Source organism: Lutra lutra, chromosome 2, assembly GCF_902655055.1.
Source record: "Lutra lutra chromosome 2, mLutLut1.2, whole genome shotgun sequence".
Lineage (NCBI taxonomy): Eukaryota > Metazoa > Chordata > Mammalia > Carnivora > Mustelidae > Lutra > Lutra lutra.
Genome location: NC_062279.1, coordinates 182,893,927 through 182,908,328, shown reverse-complemented (window position 1 = coordinate 182,908,328; position 14,402 = coordinate 182,893,927). Strand labels below are relative to the sequence as shown.

The 14,402-nt window shown below is 43.6% G+C and overlaps 1 protein-coding gene across 6 annotated transcripts in view; it reads left to right on the top strand.

Moving 5' to 3' along the window:
- The first annotated feature begins 872 nt into the window (after positions 1-872).
- The window catches only part of FRYL (FRY like transcription coactivator), a 263,771-nt gene continuing 250,241 nt past the window's right edge, over positions 873-14,402 (top strand). For all 6 annotated transcript variants that reach the window (XM_047719250.1, XM_047719249.1, XM_047719247.1 and 3 more), the window contains exon 1: positions 873-1,005. The gene's annotated coding sequence lies outside the window, so the exon portion shown is untranslated. The remainder of the gene's footprint in view (positions 1,006-14,402) is intronic.

Genomic DNA, 14,402 nt, shown 5'->3' with positions numbered 1-14,402 from the left:
CTTTCGTGGGGAACGCCGAGATAACACAAAGGACGTGAATTAAGCGGAACTTTTTAATGGAAATGATTTAAATGGTTTTTTCAATGAACGTTTGCGAGATGCCCCCTCCAAGTTTGCAGATGCCTTTACCAAGGCTCTTCGGCGCAGCGAGATGCCAGTGGAATCGACGGAGAGGGTAGAGTGGGCAGTGAGTGAAAACTTGAGCGAGTCTCAAGAGGAGTTAGGACCAGAATTTAGGTCTTCTAGCTCACTCTCACCAGTCCATTCACTAGACAGCGTGCTGGGGCTCCGCAGAATCCCAGCTCGCGATGTATTACCCAACTGGAGAAGATTTGGAATTTCTCTCCCCTCCCTTCCCCGCTTTCCCCAATACAGGCTGTGAGTTTGTCCACGACCCCTACCACCCTTTAAAGGGACAGGCGCTTAGATGAAGGCAAAGCAGGGAGGACTTTGCAGCTGTATTTCTCAAACCCGTAAGGGGCGTGCAGACTAACTCCTTTCTTGCCCAATCAGGTACACAGGAAGATGTCCTTTTACCAATAAAAATAAAGTTCGCTTTCCGGAGGCGGGAGGGTGAGCCTTGACTGCCAGGTCTCCAAAGCAACGATGGAGTAGAGGACAGAGAGTGATTAGAGGGAGGACCAACCCGGAGAAGGGGGCGGGGCGGGAGGGTGGGGTCTCGGTGAGCGGCGGCCGGCTGGGCCAGTGGAGTGCGAGGATTGCTGTTCCTGTTGTAGTGCTTCTCGCCAATCAGGAAGGCGAGGGAGTAGGCGGGGCGGGGAAGGGGTGGGAAGAGCTAGCAGCACCGCCGGGCGTCCGTCGGGCTCAGGGGGGAGAGAGAGAAATCCGGTTAAAATCAGAGTCGGAGGTTTAACCACACATCGGTTCCGATCGGATTATTCCTTAAAGGGGACGCGCCATTGTCAAGAGAACGGAGCTCGGTGGCCGAGGGCGGGGACCGGCGGCGCCCGAGGAGCGAGGCAGCTGCACTTGGACTGGGGACGGGTAGGTGTTGCCGGGGGGAAGGACGCTTCATTTCACTTTCTCTTCCAGCCCCGGGGCAGGCGCCGGGATGCCCGCCGACCGGCGGCCACAGCCCTGGCAGGAGACGGTCGCCGGCCCTCGCCCGGCTGCCCTTCCTGATGGGAGCCGAGCGGGAGGCGGGCCAGGATGGCTGGCAGGCTGCGCCGCCCGGGCAAAGACTCCTAACGGACGGTAGACGGCGGCGCAGCCCCCGCCTCAACCGAAAACCCGCCGGAGCGGCTGCGGGTCCTCGGGGAGCGCCGCGCGCCCGGCTCTTCTCGCGCGCGCGGCTGGCCCGCGCGCCCCCTGCCCCTCGCGCGCCTTCCCTCGCGCGCCCCCTGCCCCTCGCGCGCCCGGCGCCCCTTCGCGCGCGCGGCTCCCCTCGCGCGCGCCGCCTCCTCGCCGACTCGCGGGAGCCGCCCCGCGGGGAGGAAGGCGGCGGCGGCCAGGCGGAGGGAGGCCGGCGGCCACGGCTTCGCCGGCCCGGATCGTGAAGGGAGGGCTGAGGAGTAAACTTGGCGCGGCCGCAGGCGGCCCGGGGCGGGAAGAGGCGCCGGGGGGACCCTTGGAACGCGGGGAGTCGCCGGCCCGGCCCATCATTGTCCCTCTTTTCCTCTGCTCTCGTTTCTCCGCCCACTCTCCGCGGTCGCACCCCGAGACCCGGAGCCTGCGGGAGCCGGAGTCGGACCCACGGACGCCGCAGCCCGGGCTCGCCGGGCTCCCGGGCCTGATGAGTGTCTTCGCCGACCTCAGTCTCCGCTCCCGCGCGGGCTGCCTGGACGCTGAGCTCTTCTTGCAACTTTTCTTTGCCGGTTGATGGAAGTTGTGGCTTCCGGGCAGCAGGTTCTTTGGGGAGAGACTCTTCCTCCTTTCTGGAGAGGGTGATTTCTAGGGCGAGCTGGTTCTTGATTGCTGTCGATCGTTCTTCCCATCCCAGTTTCATTCCTCGGCACCTACAGTCGCTTCCCCCATGGACTTGCAGTTATACCGGAGCATTAGCCTCTCTCAGGCCAAGATAATATGAGAAGAGAGAGGGAGAGAGAGAGAGACAAAGAGAAGAGGGAGCTATGTTGACGAGGAACAGAAATTCTCTACGTAGAACTGAATTTACCTTAACCTTTGAACTGCAAAGTTACCTCGACTTACTGGCGGAGCTTCTTTTGGAATGAAAACAGCAACAACAAAACCAACCTATTAGGTTGCTAGGGTCTGTAGGATTAGGAAAAAAAGTGTTTTTGGTGGGGGGGATAAACTTAGTGTTTTGTAAAGTGCTGTTCTGCCTAGCAGGTATCTACCACAGAGTTAATTTCTAGTACTGAGCTCATGGGCATCATAATTAGTAACAACAGCTTTTACTATTGATAAAACAAGAGATTTTTTTTCTCACTCTGAGCATTATTGCTCTGCTATACCTGTCAATACTTGCTAAAGAAATCATTTAGAAACAGCACAGCCCTTGTTAGAGACCTTATTTAGAAAAGGAATGTTTTCATAAGCATTCATTTTGACAGTTTCTTCTTGAGCAATACTTTGTAGAGTACTTGCATGTGCAAGTTACAAGCCTATAAACAAAGTAACAATGGGTGTGTTACTCTGTAGTCTTTTTTGTTGTTGTTTTTGCTACTCATTATCAAAAATAGCACTCCATCCTGTCTTCTCTTCTGAGTTATTTTGTAAAATTATTTCTTTGGAAGAGTGAATTTTGTTGGAATACCTGGCCCAGTGGTTTTGTTTTTGTTTTTGTTTTTTCTTTTTTCTTTCTTTCTTTCTTTTTTTCCTTCTTTTCTTTCCTTTTCTTTTAAAACAATACTAACAACTTCCTGAAGGGTTCCTTGATTAACTCACTGGTAACTTTCTGAGTGGTGTGGAACATTATCAGTTCACAGGCTCAGCAATAACAAGAAAGGAGAAACTGGGCAAACTGAAAGCCGATTTTGGATAATAACATTTGAGAAGTACTCTGTTCTTCCCACAGAATTTAGGAAGTGTAGGCAAACATGTTCTTTTGTAGTAATCTTGATGGCATCTGGCATTGTTACACCTATATTCCTCTCCTCCCTCCCCTTTGATCCTCTTCTGTGATAAGGATGTCAGGCCAGCTTGCTGGTATAATCTCCCTTTCCATCTCATAATACAGTTGAGTAGAAAATTAAAACAAGTTTCCAAATTTCGATCTTTGTTTACTTCCAGCTTAAACAATAGAGGAGAGAATTTCTGAACTTTAAAAAGAGCACATTCAAAAAGAATTATCTTTGAAACAGCTAGGCTATGCTTCCTGGAAAACATTTTTCCTTTGTGCTTTTCATATTGTTTTAAACACATTGTCTTATGTATACACATTGCCAAGACATTTCTTGAGTTTTGAACTGTCCCTTGAGATCCTTGGGAACTAGCACTGTCCTTCATTTCTCTGCAAACCCACTGTGTCACAATAAATGTGTTGTCTTGAGACTTTGTGACAAAGAAAGATTATGTTCTATAAAGGCTGCTTGAGAGATTTAATTTTTTTTTTTTTTAAGATTTTATGTATTTGTTTGACAGAGCTCACAAGTAGGCAGAGAGGCAGGCAGAGAGAGAGGAGGAGGAAGCAGGCTCCCTGCTGAGCAGAGAGCCTGATGCAGGGCTCTATCCCGAGACTCTGAGATCATGACCTGAGCCTAAGGCAGAGGCTTTAACCCACTGAGCCACCCAGGTGCCCCAGACTTTTTTTTTTTTTTTTTTAAACAAGCACCCTTTCTGAACAAGTCACACTAAAGCAGAGCAACTAGTTTAGTGTCTATGGGTAGATATTACTAGTCTAGATGCTTTTTGTTCTCTTTGCAAAAACATGATTTAATTATTTATAGTATCTGTTCCTCAGACATCTTTTGTGTTAGTGATAGCTTATTGTCATAGGTATTAGAACTAGGTTTAGCCTGTCAACCATATCTGTTGAGTATGTATTTATTTAAGAAGTATTACGGAAAGATAAGATAGAAATGGATTACAGTTATTGCTTTCAAAGGTATAGCAGTTTAATGGGAAGACACAAAATTATCAGCCATAGGAAGAAGAGTGCATATCTCATCACAGTAACAAGTGCAAAGTGACAGTGACGCAGGATTCATGCCCAAATGGTAAAAGAATAGTGGAATAATAGAAGAAATCTAGGTGAGGTGGGAAAGTTCTCATTGCTTTATATAGCAGGTTTTACATTTTAAAAGAAATTTTGAAAGATAAAGTATGTTTGGGGGTTGGCTTAGTGTATGTTCTCTACTTGAACTATTTTTATCTATAAAATATTTTTTTTTAAAGATTTTATTTATTTGACAGAGAGAGATCACAAGTAGATGGAGAGGCAGGCAAAGAGAGAGAGAGAGAGGGAAGCAGGCTTCTCGCTGAGCAGAGAGCCCGATGCGGGACTCGATCCCAGGACCCTGAGATCATGACCTGAGCCGAAGGCAGCAGCTTAACCCACTGAGCCACCCAGGCGCCCATCTATAAAATATTTTTTTGGGGCAGAGCAGGTGTTCTGAATTTCAACTGTTGTTACCTCACTAGAGAGACCATCCATCTAACCCAGCTCAAATGTCACCTTGTCTGCAAGCTCCTCTTCTTCTAACCATAAGTGATCGGTCTTTCTTCTTGCTCTTGTAAAACCCTTTTACAGCACAGACCATGTTCTGACTTACAATATGGTTATGTTTTTATTTTCTGCATTAGAGTGTAGACTTTGCTAAACCATTAACAAAAGTTGGAGGTACTCCCCTATTTATTTGTTCATTTGTTTATTTTTTACTGTTGCCTAAAGTGCTTGAGCACTTTTGTTATCCCACCAGTATTCTAGAAAACCATAAGCTGTAAAGAAGTTCAAATTGTTTTACTTGGGGAAAGTGTGTGTGTGTGTGTGTGTGTGTGTGTGTGTGTGTGTTTAGCAGTAAACCATTTTTTTCCCTTATCACCAGAGCTTTGCATGCTCTTGAGTACAAGGCTACTACTGTATGTGTTCAAAACATTTCAAAAAACTGGTCAAAATCTGTGTCCCTGAACAGTTTTACCTGCCTTTACCCTGACATACTTTTGGAGTACATACTCCTAAGCTTAATCTCTTCTCATTTCTTGATTCTTTTAATCTCTAGAGAGCATTAAGAATTGTTTGGGGCCTGCCAACAGGCACTTCTTATAGTAGCCCAAGGAGGAATGTGGGAAGACATTTCTTCATGATCAAATCACATATGGAGGGCGCCTGGGTGGCTCAGTGGGTTGAGCCGCTGCCTTCGGCTCAGGTCATGATCTCAGGGTCCTGGGATCGAGTCCCGCATCGGGCTCTCTGCTCAGCCAAGAGCCTGCTTCCCTCTCTCTCTCTCTCTCTCTCTCTCTGTCTGCCTCTCTGCCTACTTGTGATCTCTGTCAAATAAATAAATAAAATATTTTAAAAAAATCACATATGGAGGTTTTTACTCAAACCTCCTGTTGCTCATTATGAGAAGGGAGCTACAATTTGGGCAGATGATGTAGGTGATAAGATTCTGTTGTTCTAGGTGCTTCTGTAAACTAGCCTGGGGGGAAAAAGATTTTCTAAAGGTTCCTAAATAGGAAACCCATCTGTAAGCAGCCAGTTGGCTTAATCAGCTGAGAAATCTCCATTCATTTGGCAAATTTTCATTGAGAACTGCACCTACTTTGTGTACCTTGCCTAGCATTGAAGGTAAGATTAAGTCTGCCTCTGCCACAAGTTGTGAGCTCAGACTGGTACATGTGGATTAAAAATAGTGTAAAAAGTGCACACCTAGGTGAATTTATTATTCATTCTTGTTTATTGTTCTGCATAGCTTCTTCAAAAGTACACTAGCAAACAAACATGTCTTCCATTTGAGGTGGGTAGGAGTTCATGCACACTGTTAAATAAGTCTGTGAGTTCTAGAATTTTTTTTTTTTTTTAATTTAAACCCTGTTCTTGTGGGGCAGAATATTTCTGAAATTCTGCAAACATAAATGTGTCTTTTCCTCACACCCTACAAGGGTTATCCGTTTCAAAGACCGGCATTATGAGACTACACCTATATGCTAACAGATAACTGGTAGATGCCTTTTTCAGTTGTTTTTTTTTTTTAATATATTATGAAAATAACCATTTTGAAAAACCGCTTACATAAAAATACTGTGTGAATTATTTTTAACTTGTGTAAAATATACTGCCCTCCACCTCTCCCCACGTGTCTGCTGCTTGCTGTTTGTATCTGTGGGGAAGGAACTAGATTGTTAATGAAGGGACTGTGTAGGACTGTCAGTGATGAGGTCAGCCAGGTCAGGAAGAATATCTGACAGAGGGCTATATCCTATGGAGTTTGACCATAATGCAGTAATTAGGATTTGTCAGCTTTTGCAAAGAGTTCAAATTTTAAAATAACAGGGTCACCTGGCTGGCTCACTTGGTGGAGTATGTGAGTCTTGGTCTCAGGGTTGTGAGTTTGAGCCTTGAATTGGGTGTGGAGCTTGCTTAAAAATGAAATATTAATGGGTGCCTGGGTGGCTCAGACCATTAAGTGTCTGCTGTCTGCTCAGGTCATGATGCTGGGATCCTGGGGTGAGTCCTCCATCAGGCTCCTTGCTGAGCGGGGGCGGGGTCTGCTTCTCCCTCTCCTTTTGTCCCTTCCCCTTGCTCCTGTGCACGTGCGCGCTCTCTTTCATGCTCGCTCTCTCAAATAAATCTTAAAAAAAAAAAAAAAAGTTTTGTTGTTGTTGTTGTTGTTGTTTTAAAGAAGAAAAAAAAAGAGAGAGACAGCCAGATAGGGAACACAAGCTGGGGAAGTAGGAAAGGGAGAAGCAGGCTTCCTGCAGAGCAAGGAGCCTGATCCCAGGACGCTGGGATCATGACGTGAGCTAAAGGCAGATGCTTAATGACTGAGCCACCCATAAGCCCCTTTAAAAAACAAATCTTTTAAGAAGTTAAAAAAAAATGAAGGGCTCTATGGAGATGTAGTAATTTACATATCATACAATTCACCTATTTAAAGTATACAATTCAAGGGCACCTGGGTGGCTCAGTCCCTTACATGGCTTGCTCTTGATGGCCGCTCTCATGACCCCAGGGTTGTGAGATCTAGACCCATATCTAACCCATGTTGAGCTCCTGCTCAGTGGAGTCTGCTTTTTTTTCTCCTCCCCTTCTGCCCCTTCTCCTGCTCACACGCCCACGCACTCTCTCAAATAAATAAATTACTATAAATTAATTAAATCTTTAAAAAAGAAGTAAAGTGTTCAGTTCAGTGGTTTTTAGTGTATTCCAGAGTTGTAAAGCACCACCACAATGAGTTCTGGAACTTTTTCATTCACCTTCCCCATCTCCCTCACCAGCCCCAGGTAACCATTGATCTCCCTTCCATCTCCATGCGCTTGTCCATTCTGGACATTGAATATAAGTGAAAGATAGCATTTTAATAAATGTGCATTTCTGTATAAACTGGTCCCTTTCAATGTGTGTAAATCCTAGGAGGGGAGAGATTCTTTTCATCATGTGTGCAGCTCCAAGTTTAGAAGGATTTGAAGAGGCGGTTTATCTACAATCCTTATTCTACCTAAGCCTGCAGAGTGATGGGCAAAGAGATTTTTTTTTCCCCCTATGAAAATCACAAGATTCATTTTGGTGACAGTTTTTTATATTCATTTAATCATTCGGTGGCTCTCAACAAGTAAATAATTTATGTCTCAAATTTCTGCCTGCTGGACCTACAGAAAGGATAGTACTTTAAAAAAAAAGTTGAGCGGTGCCTGGGCGGCTCAGTCAGTTAAGCGGCCAGCTCTTGATTTCATCTCAGGTCATGATCTTGGGGTCCTGGGTTGGAGCTCTGCATAAGGCTCCCTACTTAGCAGGGAGCCTGCTTTGGATTCTCTCTCTCCCTATCCCTTTAGAGCTCATGCTCTAAAATAAATAAATGAATCTTAAAAAAAAAAAAGTTGAAAATATTTAGCAAGTTTTTTTTTTTTTTTAAGATTTTATTTTAAGTAATCTCTATACCTAACGTGGGGCTTGAACTCACAACCCTGAGACTGAGGTACATGCCCTGCAGATTAAGCCAGCCAGGTGCCGCTTTAGTAAGTTCTGATCATTGCTGGGTGTAATGTGATGCTTTACCTTATTGGTCCAAAATGTTTTGCTCCTGCTGTGGCACTTACCATTAATTTGATCAAAACTAGTGCTGTGTGGTTTCATGGCAGTGAACTTTTATTGCTCCCATGTGGTGCTGGTGACCCAACTTGAAAGCACTTAATAAGTGCTTAATGATTGCCTGATCACTATGATCATAGATATTTTCATTAGCTCTACTAGTCCTTATTTGTCATTTTGAAATCATAATGTTAGCTAAATTTATAATAATTTATAAATAAATAACAATAAATGATGAAATAATACATATTAAATATATAGGTATATAAATAATTTAAATAAAATAATTCCTAAATAATAGCTAAATTGAGTGCTTACCAAGTATTGTGATAAGTACTTAAATGTACTATCTTTTTTTTTTAAAGATTTTATATATTTATTTGACAGAAAGAGATCACAAGTAGGCAGAGAGTCAGGCAGAGAGAGAGAGAGAAGGAAGCAGGCTCCCCGCTGAGCAGAGAGACCAATGCAGGGCTCAATCCCAGGACCCCGAGACCATGACCTGAGCCAAAGGCAGAGGCTTAACCCACTGAGCCACCCAGACACCCCTTAAATGTACTGTCTTTTAAGGTAAAAGGATGCAATTTATTTTTGAGAATTTTCTGTAATTTACTCCACTGATTATAGTTTTACAGGTTTCTGATCATTTCTTCGTCTTTTTAACATTTTGAATGAGGGGCGTCTGGGTGGCTCAGTCGGTTAAGCATCTGCGTTCAGCTCAGGTCTGATCCCAGGATTCTGGGATCTAGCCCTGCCTAGGCTCCCTGCTCAGTGGGGAGTCTGCTTTTCCCTCTCCCTCTGCCTGCTGCTCCCTCTGCTCATGCTCTCTGTCTGTCAAATAAATAAATAAAATCTTAAAAAATGAAAGATTTTTTTGAATGACCGTTTTTGGTCAGACCTAAGACACTTTGATGCTGCTGCTTTCTTGATCTTTCCAGGAGATAAGATTTTCACCGATTGCCTCCTGCTGTTGGGTGACAGCAATGGTAAGATCCATCTCTAGTTCAGAGCATCTGTACCTCAGAGTGGTTGAAGTGTTGTGTTTTGTTTAGTTTATTCAAGGGCATCTGGGAATTGATGAGGAAAGGATAGTAGTTACACTCACTGCAATGCAGCCTCACGTTTTAATTCATAAAATATTCACATGTATGCTTTGTCGCTTGAGTAAATTGCAGCATAATAGTTCAAATTCTCAGGATTCCATGTTTTGTTTTGTTCTGTTTGGAGTTCTGGTGTGTCTCTGTTTCATGGTAAAATTCAGATGTGACAGAATTTAGTTCAGTACTAAAGAATGCTGGGAAGATCATTTAATACAATTTTCAGTTTTGTGTATCTGTTTAAAAATAGAAGATGGGTTGTGATGTTTATAATCCTGGTTAAAGAATATCACTGTGGGTGGTTCCTTTTGTGTGTCTTGGGCAGCGGTGAACACACGATGATTTATTTGCAGAAAAGCGCTGGCCATCAGTTTCCTCAGTTAGCAGTCTACAGACCACCACTGGTGGTCAGACCATGGCTTGTTCACTTGTCGCGAAACTCTTCCTTTCTAAATCATCTTGGTTTGGGGATTGGTTTGTGTATTACTTTACTGTTAGCTGTATCTCTCTGCTCTCATTATGCCTGCCTACTGTACCTACCATGCCTTTCTAATAATTTGATAGTTTGGTGTGCCATGAATAGAACCCATAAACACACTTGTGGAATGGTGGATAAAAATATTAGAAGGTTCTGAAGAACGAGCCAAAGAAGCATAGGGCTTTAGTACTAGGACCTTGTTATATTGATTTTCACTGCTTGGAGGACTCTTGGCTTCTTTCCTGGTTTTGGACTCTGTTTCAGGTAGGCGATGTCTCTGGATAGCAGGTGGTGTAACGGGGTGGTACATAATTACCTTGTAGATGTTTAGCTTCCACTGAATAATAGACCTTTTAAAATTCTGTCCTACTCAGTCTAACTCAAGTGGATGGCGAATAATTAAGTGGATGGGAAAAAGGAAAAGTTCTCTCTTGGATGTCTTGATATTCTTTTTTTTAAGATTTTATTTATGTATTTGAGAGACAGCATGAAGTAGGGGAGGGGCGGGGGGAGGGAGAGGCAGACTCCCCACTGAGCAGGGAGCCTGACATGGGGCTTGATCCCAGGACCCTGAGATCATGACCTGAGCTGAAGGCAGATGCTTAACCGACTGAGACACCCAGGCGTCTTGGATATCTTGATATTTTATATCTTGAGAGAACTATCACGATCCCCAAGCTTGTACACCAGGATATTTGAATGCACTGGTGCCTGCTTGCAATACAGAGCCTCATACAGTTCCATGAGCAGAAGGTAGAAGCCTTCAATGACAGAAAGGCTGCATGCAAAATAGCCACCTTTGCCTAGTATCTGGATATTTGTATTTCCTTTTAAAGATTTTATTTATTTATTTGACAGACAGAGATCACAAGTAGGCAGAGAGGCAGGCAGAGAGAGAGAGAGAGAGGAAGGGAAGCAGGCTCCCTGCTGAGTGGAGAGCTGGATGCGGAGCTTGATCTCAGGACCCTGGGATCATGACCTGAGCTGAAGGCAGAGGCTTAAAACCACTGAGCCACCCAGGTGCCCCTGGATATTTATATTTCAACTGGATCTTCTGGTAATCTATTCTTTGAGGCAAAATTATCTGTGCAGGTGCTGTTTTCTATGTTTGTGTTAATGATAACTTGGACTATGTGTTATATTTAATATTCCTGGCAATCATGAAACTTCGGTATACTTTCAGTAAATACTGGTTAGAGTTTAGTCATACATTTCTTGATGGTTGCTGTACTTTTTCCTGTTGTAGAACTCATGGAGTTACAGTGTTTTCAGAGCTGGAATGTCTTGGGAATGATCTGATAGAATTCTTACATCTTGTGGATGACAATGAGATTGTGACTTGTTTAAACTGTGGATAGAATAGAGTACTTTTTGATTCTCAGTCCGGTGTCTGTCCTGTTTTTGTGTATGCTTCCCTAAGTAAAACTTTGAAGGGTTAGATAGAATCTCAGACTTTTGTAGCTTCTGTAACAGAGGTCTGCATGTTTGTTTTGGTCATACTCCAGCAGTATCAAGAACTGTGTCTCATTCTCCATATGTATGTTTGTTGTAGACTACATATTACCTATACTGTACATAGTAAGACGTTCATAAGAAATGAGATAAAGATGAAAAAACATTGTAGAACAATTTAAAATGTATTATTTTCATGTTTTTGATTCCACTTAAAATATTAGTAATTTAAAAAATAAGTATGACTGAATGTCATCACTCAAAGAAACTATTTTGGGGCACCTGGGTGGCTCAGTGGGTTAAAGCCTCTGCCTTCTGCTCAGGTTGTGATCTCAGGGTCCTGGGATCAAGCCCTGCATGGGGCTCTCTGCTCAGAAGGGAGCCTGCTTCCTCCCACCCCCATCTCTGCCTGCCTCTGTGCCTACTTGTGATCTCTGTCTGTCTTATAAATAAATAAAATCTTAAAAAACACCTTTATTTTAAAATAACTATAGACTCATAGGAAATTGTGAAAACAGTGCAGGGAGTGTGTGTAACTTTCGTTCAGCTTCCCCAGTGTAATATCTTACATAACATGACATTAACAATCATGTTTAATCAGGAAACTGGCATTGGTATAATACTGTTAAGTAGCCATATTCCGTTTTCATGGTTTTTAGTGCACTCATTCGTGTGTGTGTGTGTGTACGTGTAGTTTTGTGCAGTTAATAACATTTCATGTCTAAATTTGTTTCATTACCACAACAATCACTACCACCACTGTTTAATCACTGCCAAGAAACTCCCCCATGCAGCTCAAGGTCCCCCCCCCCCCCCCCCCCCCCCCCCGTCCCTGTTTACTGGCAACTACTCTTTGTTCTATCTCTATAATTGTGTCATTTTGAGAATGTTACATAAATGGAATCCAACTGTATCTTTTCGAGATTGACTTTTTTCCACTCAGCACAATGCCGTAGAGAACCTTGCAAGCTAACCAGTGTAGCCGTAGTTCATTTCTTTGGATTGCTGAATAGTATTCGTTGTATGGCTGTTCTACCGTACGCAGTATGCCTACTCACCTGTTGAAGAACATATGAGTTGTTTCCAGTTTTTGCTGTTATGAATAAAGCTGCTGTGAACATTCACGTATAGGTTTTTAGGTGAACCTAAGTTTTCATTTCTCTGGGGTGAATGCCCAAGAGTGCAGCTGCTGGGTCATATTGTAAGTGAATGATTAATTTTATAAGAAACTGCCAGACTGTTTTCCAGAGTGTCTGTATGTTCTCACTAGCTGTGTGTGAAAGATTTGGTTTCTCCATACACTTGTCAGAATTTGGTATTTTCACTTTTTTTTTTTTTTTAACATTAGTGATTCTAAGTAGTTGTGTAGTGGTAGCTCACTGTAGTTTTAATTTGCCTTTCCCTAATGGGCAAATTGTTTCCCTAATGAGCAAATTGTATTGTTTTTCACTGTTGAGCTTTGAGAGTTCTTCCTAGCATCTGGATATAAACCCTTTGTCATATAAATAAATAAAATCTTTGTCAGATGTGTGGTTGGCAAAATTTTCTTCCCATCCAAGCTTGTCTTTCCATCCTCTTAACTGGGTATCTTAGAGAGCAAAAAAGTTTAAAATTTTCATATACTGCATCCAAACTTTTTTTTTTTTTTTTTCATTTATGAATTGTGCTTTTCATGTCTTATCTGTGGACTTTTCATCCAGTCCTAGGTCTCAAAGATTTTTTTTTTTTCCTATGTTTTCTTCTAAAAGTTATATAGTTTTATAGTTCACAAGATAATCATTCTTTTACCTTACAGTTTTGGTAGAGCACTGGTATTGGTAATAGGCATTTGGCAGTTCCTTCATTTTCTTGTTGTGAGCTTGTATTTTGCTTTATTTATTTATTTTTTGAAAATATTTTATTTATTTATTTGACAGAGATCACAAGTAGGCAGAGAGGCAGGCGGGCGGGGTGGGGGCAGGGGAAGCAGGCTCCCTGCTGAGCAGACAGAGAGCCTGATTTGGGGCTCCATCCCAGGATCCTGGGATCATGACCTGAGCTGAAGGCAGAGGCTGTAACCCACTGAGCTACCCAGGTGCCCCATGTATTTTGCTTTATTATGTTTAATCTGCCTTTCTTTGCAAAAAAGGCTTTCTTATTTATTATAGGGATAGCTAAATATCCAATTCTGACAGTTTATATTTATTTCTTTAAATTTTAAACATTTTAATTCCAGTGTAGTAGATATCCAGTGTTAATATTCATTTCAGGTGTACGATATATGATTCAACACTTCCATGTATTATTCAGTGTTCATCAAGAGAAGTGTATTCTTTAATCCCCATCACCTAGTTCACCACGCCCCCCACCATCCTCCCCTTCCTCTATCCCCCTCACCCCCCCAGCTGCCCAGGCAAGCACCAGTTTGTTCTCAATAGCTAAGAGTCTGTTTTTTGGTTTGTCCCTCTCTCTCTGCCTTTGTTCATTTACAAAAAAATCTTTTGAAACCCATTTGTAGGTGACATGATAATTCTACTGAGATCTGTAGATGTGCTTACTTGGGCCCAAGGAAGCTGCAGGATTTTGGAGTTTGCTAAAAGTGAGCCCACAGGTGAGGGCATCACAAACAGCCCCTCCTGGGTGCCGAGGGGCTGCCTTTCCTTTAGGGGACATTTACCTACTGGAATACTGGGTGTGTGTTCAGGGCCACAAACAAAAGAAGAGATTTCATCCAGAGATGAGGTGCTTACAGAGTTGTTAGAAGGTCCTAACAGTTGCTCTGGGATGGTGACACAGAGGGAACCCATAAGGGGAGCTCAGAGGGCATCCCTGCCCCTGAACTGGGACCCAGAGCTTGGGCTCCCTCAACAGCTGCTGCTCTAGACACCCTGGAAACTGCCGGACACGCCAGAGCTGCAAGTCAGGACTAGGAGGGCAGAGCAAGAAACTGCTGGTGGCCCACCACACTGCTGCTCGCCACCCAGGAAGCCGGAGAATGAACCCTGCAAAGATGCTGTGGTGAGGTCTTGTATGTCCATGACTCTGCTTGCCCCCCACACTGCCAAAAACGGTGCCTTTCTAGTTGCCTCTGGGTAGACGGGAGGTCAAGTGCGCCAAAATGTGTGACAGGCATTCTTCACCAACGCGCCCGGCCACAAGGCTGACACTGCCTGCGCAGGACCAGAGACGGTGCTGGTGTCGGTTTCACACACTGAATATGAAAGCT